We start from the raw sequence: 7648 nt of genomic DNA, 5'->3' as shown, positions 1-7648 counted from the left end.
AGAATTCAAAGTTTTAGCCCATGTTTGCAAAAAATAACTCGACATCCGCATTTGTGTTCAGCTTAGAACAACCTAAAACCTCGACATTACAGAGAAGCCACTCGCGTAGCTATAGTAACATGTTCAGTATTTATACAGCTTGGGGGAAAAAAACGTTTTCGTCTTGTTGCGTATAGCATTTCTTCTCATAAATAGCATTGAAAATGATTGGACATGCGGCTGTTTCTGCACAATCGAGCCTTTGTGCTCTGCGGCGACGCATTGTGCGTAATTTGGAGAGGTGGCAAAAAGGATGGCACAATAAACCCCAGCGTGATGCCATTACATTTGGTCAAATGAATGTGGCCCACTGGTTAGGTCTATAGCATATACACTGCTGCTTCAAAGGAAATCTCAGTGAAATGTGGGCTAATTGTGATTCGGACGCACCTCATCATAAACAAGGGGCACGGCGCCCAGAATATGACACGTTACGCGATATGAAATGGCGTATTAAGTCTAATCCAATCTGCTATGGTTCCTATTTTAGTCTGTAGGCCTATCACCACCACATAACTGGTTATCCTGAGCTCTCAAAGCTGTTTGTCGCGCGTATCGTTGCCAGAAAGAGTTGCTCCCGTCAAAAAAGTTTTGGCGGCTGTGTTCAGTGTTGACTACAGGGGGAAGTTGTGTCGAGGGAAAATAATGTGCAGGGGGTTTTCTGAGGTGACCACTCTTCGTGGAGGGACTGAGTTTATTGCGCTTGCTCATAACGTGAACAAGTCAATTACACTCTAGGTAGGCATACTCCAGCCCTCCAATATGTCACCCTTTCCTAAGTTACTGGGTGTCATTTTAGCTGCATTACCTTTTGACCTATATGCTCTGTAACTCCCTTTTTCTGAAGTCATTCACACAGCATTGCTGTGCCACGAGCCCTTATGGTCACGTGGAGTGGGCGGCAGAAAGCGCGCAGATGTTCAATCTTTATTTGAATTATATTAAAGGTGCAGTTTTATTGGCATTTTTTTCAAAACAGATTTGGTAGAAATGGAATTTAATATTCATGTTTTAATAAGTGTGTATTTGCTTGAAAATAAAACATTAAATAAAAGTTGTTTTTATCTAGCCTACATGTGAGGGGTGCGACCTGTTGCACCGCCATGTTTCTACAGAATGGACAAATTTAACGGTCTAAAGTGTTCTTATATATAGGCCTAGTGAGTGTCCTGGGGAAATGCATGTAGGCCTATTAGAAGACGAATAACTACTAGGCTATAGAATAATTTAAAAAAAATGTGCTCATCACTTGATATTGTGTAAAGACTTGAGGTAGTGGTTGATGATGCCATCTTTAGTAGCCAGCTTTTTGTCGTGGAAGGTCACTTTAGCTTCTGTAATTATTAGAAAGGGAGTGGTTACCAAGGGAGTTTTGCAATCTGGTAATCTCAACACTATGCCACTAAATATTCCGATATTACACACTGCATCTTTAATTAATGATTAGTTTTCATCATATGCGACGACAAGCATTTGAATGGGCAACAGACCGTGTTGCTAAGCGACACAGTTTCTGCTAAATTGCTCGGGGGAACTCTAATCTGCCATAGTCCTGTAATTATTGCTGTAACATAATTTGAAATGCACCCATCGGCGTCGATTTGGGCAACATTTACGCAAGGTATATGGCACGGTGACAGGGCCTGTTCCTACACGAGTCCAATATTTATCTTTAAGTAGCATAATGAGATATCACGCCAACATTTGGAATACACAACAAACAAGCCTCATGGGATGCCTGTCAGTCAGAGGGTATTGCTCCAATTTGTCATTAGTTTCACGGGTGTTGATGGTAAAATGACAGATTCAGGGAACTTGTCAAAAAAAAATACAAAACTTAGGCGCCTCAGCACTGCACTCCATCACACATCATAAAGAATCAGTTTCACAATGGACATCTCATCTACACGCAGGACTTATGTTCAATGACAGACAGCAATAGGCTTACCTGGCCCGAGGTCTCGTGACGCAAGAGGTGTTGATGAGCCTAATGCTGCCTTCAAGTACCTGTACCCGTCTGCTAAATCCCAATGGGAGACGGTAATTAAAGTTCAGTCATGGAGCATTTGGTCCATAGTGATGAATAAAACGTCCCCTGTATTCCAATGAGGTGTTGCCGACATTAGGCTAAATGGTTACAGAGTGTGCAGCAGCTTTTGCATGAAGGATGTGCTCATCAAGATTAGTTTAATTTATTATTATAATTTTTTTTCTTCTTGGAATGTTTTTGTACAGACGTTGTTTAACACCAAAACTATGCACAGTCTGCTAGGCATCTTAAAAGATAAAATAAGATAAGTTAGAATTAATAGCATGATCATGGCTATCACAAGCATATTATTCCAGGATGTTGATGATGTCACTGACATGTCTTATCTTAATCTCCATCTGAGTCAGTGGCGCAGTGTTGACGTGTTGTGGGTGCAGGAGTTTCACTATTAACATGTTATTTTTAATACACTCAACAAAAATATAAACGCGACACTTTTGTTTTTACTCCCATTTTTCATGAGATGGACTTAAAGATCTAAAATTCATTCCAGATACACACTATTACCATTTCTCTCAAACATTGTTCACAAATCTGTCTAAATGTGTGATAGTGAGCACTTCTGCTTTGCTGAGATAATCCATCCCACCTCACAGGTGTGCCACATCAAGATGCTGATCTGACATCATGATTAGTGCACAGGTGTGCCTTAGACTGTCCACAATAAAAGGCCACCCTGAAATGTGCAGTTTTGTCTCACAGCAAAATGCCACAGATGCCACAAGCATTGAGGGAGCGTGCAATTGGCATGCTGACAGCAGGAATGTCAACCAGATCTGTTGCTCTTGCATTGAATGTTCATTTCTCCACCATAAGCCGTCTCCAAAGGCGTTTCAGAGAATATGGCAGTACATCCAACCGGCCTCACAACCGCAGACCACGTGTAACCACACCAGCCCAGGACCTCCACATCCAGCAGGTTCACCTCCAAGATCGTCTGAGACCAGCCACTGAGACAGCTGCTGAAACAATTGGTTTGCATAACCAAACAATTTCTGCACAAACTGTCAGAAACCGTCTCAGGGAAGCTCAACTGCATGCTCGTCGTCCTCATCGGGGTCTTGACCTGACTCCAGCTCGTCGCCGTAACAGACTTGAGTGGGCAAATGCTCACATTCGATGGCGTCTGGCACGTTGGAGAGGTGTTCTCTTCACGGATGAATCTCGGTTTACATTGTTCAGGGCAGATGGCAGACAGCGTGTGTGGCGTCGTGTGGGTGAGCGCTTTGCTGATGTCAATGTTGTGGATCGAGTGGCCCATGGTGGTGGTGGGGTTATGGTATGGGCAGGCATCTGTTAAGGACGAAGAACACAGGTGCATTTTATTGATGGCATTTTGAATGCACAGAGATACCGTGATGAGATCCTGAGGCCCATTGTTGTGCCATACATCCATGAACATCACCTCACGTTTCAGCAAGATAATGCACGGCCCCATGTTGCAAGGATCTGTACACAATTCTTGGAAGCTGAAAATGTCCCAGTTCTTGCATGGCCAGCATACTCACCGGACATGTCACCCATTGAGCATGTTTGAGATGTGCTTGACCGGCGTATACAACAGCGTGCACCACTTCCCACTAATATCCAGCAACTTCGCACAGCCATTGAAGAGGAGTGGACCAACATTCCACAGGCCACAAAAAAAAACTTTCTTTGTAAATATTACTGTGATGTCACAGTAAAAGACATCACAGTAATATTTACAAAGTACGTTTTTTTAACCCTATATTTCTCTTTCTGTGATGTCACGAGAAAGAGAAATATAGGGTTAAAAAAAACACTCTTTCTGCCTTTTCTCAGGCTAGGATGAAGCGATTTTAATTTTTTTTGCACATTTATACTACATAGGATCTCAGAATTCAATACACCTTCATATTCAAACCGGTGAAGTAGGCCTTTAAGTCCATCTCATGAAAAATGGGAGCAAAAACAAAAGTGTTGCGTTTATATTTTTGTTGAGTGTAGTTCATGTGCTCTGTGTGTGCATTGATCTCATACATTATAGGCCAACAAACCACACATCCTCCCAAGGTTACTACCAGTTGTGGTGTAGCTAGGTGCATTTACTCAACTACTTTACTATACGGTACTAGCCTCTTTTGATGCTCTTTCAAGTTCAAGTTAATATTTCAATGTTATGCCACACATCAGACTTTTACTCTAAAATCTACCTTTTACTGCATTACAATTACTATATAACCTATCATAGTTGAAGAATGTTAGTAATGCTACATTATGTAGTCCAGAAAATATTATTTATATACATACACATTTCCCATCAACAAAAGGAATTAAAGACAGGAATTAAAACACATTATAACACATGTATACATCTACAATGGAAAGGCAGGCTCAAATACAACCTGGAAAAGTTCTCCAATACAAGTGGGTTTTGAGGAGAGACTTAAACATAGACAATGACCATGATTCAGCCAGCTTTATTCTCAATATATTGTAGTAACCCTTACAGCAGTCATTGTGCAGCCTAATGAGTACTTTCATGATTGATAAACTCTTGTTACATTTTGCTGATGATACCCAGACACTTTGACTGAAATAACATTATTTTACTTTGCCATTCTCTAGTTCAGTTATCGTCAAGGATAAAAAATAGATTAAAAATAACTACAAACCTTTTTGCACATTCTTAGCATTTACAAATGTATTGAGTTACTCTGTGGTCTTATTATAAGCAGGGAAACACCTCATCTGAACGGGGAGACAAGCTCAGAATCCATAGTGATCAGTTGTGTTCTGTCACACACTTCTTTTTGCCCTTGCCTTCCTTTGTTTTTTTCCCCTTCCATTTAGCGTCACTCATCTGTCTGGTGGTAATACCTTAACCTGGATATTAGCTCAACATGATCAGCATGGCTAATCTCACGGCTCAGGTGCTGGCCACACGCAGGCAACAAAGTGCTGACAAGTAGCTCTGAGAGTAGATTTATTGTTGTGCTAAGCTAACAGTCGCTAACAGCTTGTAGGCCTACATACGTATTACGTATAGTGATGGAGCAATGTTGCATCAATGCATTTATGCGCAGTTCTCTCCATATGATTCACTTGCCTTCATTTACACCCCCCCCCCCCCCCCCACATAGTTGAAAATGATCTAAAATCTCCCGAAACCAAATAGCCTATATACCCTATGACTTGATTTGCTCTGACATTGCAGTAGTAAACATGTGCTCTTATGTCACAGTGTCTTGTGCAAGCTGGAACTTTTTTTTAAATAGAAATCTAATCAGCGGTTTCATCAGGATGCCCACTGTGCAAAGAACACAGCCTTAAAGAAAAAGAGGCTGGATGCCAGCCTGGCAGGCAGCTCCTGTGAATTAAAGTAGCCATCCTTCAGTGATTTCATTTACTGGTTGCCTTGGTGACTCATGTATGGCAGTCAAACACAACAGCGCAGAGGGGTAATTTGATCATTCCTGACCTCTGGAGTGTGGGATTGTGGAGGAAAAAGAACATGAATTCATTGGCTGCATTTCCTCCAATAAGGCCAATCACATTCAGGTATGCAAACAGCACCACAGCAGCAGCTACCACAGCTTCCTCTTGTTCATATGCAGTTTAGATGGACTTCATGTCAAGACCATCAGGTACATTTATGTACTGTTGACTTACTCAGGTCTGGTTTAAGCTTGAACGCCATCTAATATAGGCTGTGTAAGAACAATTCATTAACACTTTCTACTTTGGCTTCTATTGACTGTTGTCCATTCTTTTAAAAATCGGCCCTCACAGCTCAACTCATTGTATGATACAATATGCAATATCACATGGCGAACTTAGCAAACTGTTTCTTATTAATTCACTCATCCGGCAGTTATGGAGCAAAATTATCATTCATTTGGAGACGTGTTTGTGTCCAATATTCACTGTCCTTCAGACTTTTCTATCTGCATAGTATATCTATTCAAATTCAAGTTACTTTATTCATCAAATGCACAACATAACAGGCAAGCAGTCATAGCTGGCAATGAAATGTTTGTGTTCCAAGCTCTCCTCAACAATGCAACAATAAAAAATTAAAAAATTGTATAGAAGATAAGAGTAAAAAGAGTAACAACGTACAGTGCAATAAGAACCACAGTCTAAATACAATAAACCTAGAATATATGTACAGTATATATATATAAATATGTGAATATGTAAAAAAAATATATATAGGGGAGAAAGGGGTAATCTGAGACACATTTTACATTTGCTCCCCTCTAAGCGAGCTAAAATGATTTGTCACTCAAATTTACACATTTTCCATTAATTCAGGATGTTTCCTAGAAATGGGCATTAGCAGAATTTTTTCAAGACAAAGGGCAGTGAAAATATGATTGTTTAAATAAAATGTGTCATGTGTCTCTCACTTTACCCCAGCAGTGGGGTAAACTGAGACAGACCAGAAAAATCAAGGGGCTAAACTGAACCACTTACTTTTTACACTCTGAAACTACCATAACAACATAAATTGTAACAGTAATAATCATGACCGCTAGCTTGAAAACCATATATTACAAAACTAATGTCGGACTAGTAACAGAATCATGGGGTTTGGTCAATTAAGAAAACAGTTTTCTAAACACTTGAAAGTAACTCTGATCAAATACAACATATAATTCATATTCAAGATTAACATTCAAATGACAGATAGAACCAGTTAGATTAAAACACAGTCTGGAGGTCAGAACACAGGACCCTTAGAGCCAACTAGTGTCTGGGGGTCAGAGCAAAGGACAATCAGAACCAGAACAGTCTGGGACTCAGAACAGGACTAGACCCAGCTGTCATTTTCCATCTTTGGAGTCTTTTTTTCTGCATTTGTTTTATTGGGATCATTCATTGAATAAAGACATATTTCTTAGAGTCTATTGATATTAAAGGTCACTCTCCTGTCCCCTACATACAAACGTGCCAAACCATGCCCTTGCTGACACCCCTTCAACCATCAACCCCCACCTCCAGCCCACATTGTCTTTTGTCTTTTCAAACTAGTCTCCTTGCTACCTCAAATATAATGGATTCCTTAAAAGAGGGCACAGAGACATTGTCTCACTTTACCCCACAGCATTTGTCTCACTTTACCCCACGGCCAAAATTTGAGAAAAAACTACCTCTCTCAGCAATTCAGGCTAATCTTCAGTTATCATCATCACATGGTTTCATATGTTGGTAGTTCATCAACATGTGTGATAGAAGTTTTTCTACCTGAATCAATTTGATTAGGCACAACAATTGATTAAGTTAACAGCAAGAAAATTTACTTTTACATACACAAAATACATTTTTGTGAAAAAAACATCACCATGAGGTCCTCTCTTTCATGGCCAAGGGGAAATGATTAATTTAACCATTCGAAATATGCCCGAAAAATTCGAATTTTCTCTGTATATTGTTGTATGAACAGAAAGATAAATGACAGAAGGTGGATATGTTTAAAATTTGTATTTTTATTAATTGAAAATCCAAATGATGGTTTTAATACTGAAAATAAATGTAAATCAAACTAAAATATATGCCTACCTCACCATAATTCAATTGGTCTGTCTCTTTACT

The sequence above is a fragment of the Ammodytes marinus genome, assembly GCF_949987685.1.
Source record: "Ammodytes marinus genome assembly, chromosome: 15".
NCBI classification, from domain to species: Eukaryota; Metazoa; Chordata; class Actinopteri; order Uranoscopiformes; family Ammodytidae; genus Ammodytes; species Ammodytes marinus.
Note: the sequence above shows the minus strand (reverse complement) of the source record.